This window comes from Penaeus monodon, chromosome 24 (genome assembly GCF_015228065.2).
Source record: "Penaeus monodon isolate SGIC_2016 chromosome 24, NSTDA_Pmon_1, whole genome shotgun sequence".
Lineage (NCBI taxonomy): Eukaryota > Metazoa > Arthropoda > Malacostraca > Decapoda > Penaeidae > Penaeus > Penaeus monodon.
Window position 1 is genome coordinate 34,198,459 of NC_051409.1, and position 318 is coordinate 34,198,776.

Consider the following 318-nt stretch of genomic DNA (forward strand, 5'->3'; position numbering starts at 1 on the left):
CCTTCATACTTTTCATCTTCTTTTAATCGGGGGGTAGGGGTAAATACAGAAAATTACGAAACCCAATTTTCAATAAAAAAAAATTTCCCACTACATATATTAGAATAGAATCAAGAAAATAATCTTTTAAAAATCTTGAAATATTGTTTGCCAAACAGAAAGATGCTGTTTTGATAAACTTTCGCAAAAATCTTTTACCAAAGACTTATGGCCGTGTTGTGATGGGGCATCCTTAAAATGGTTGTATTTTCGTGTGGTATGTTTCAATGCTATTCTACCTATATTTCTCCAATATCAAATATTTCAGTGGCTAGCCGA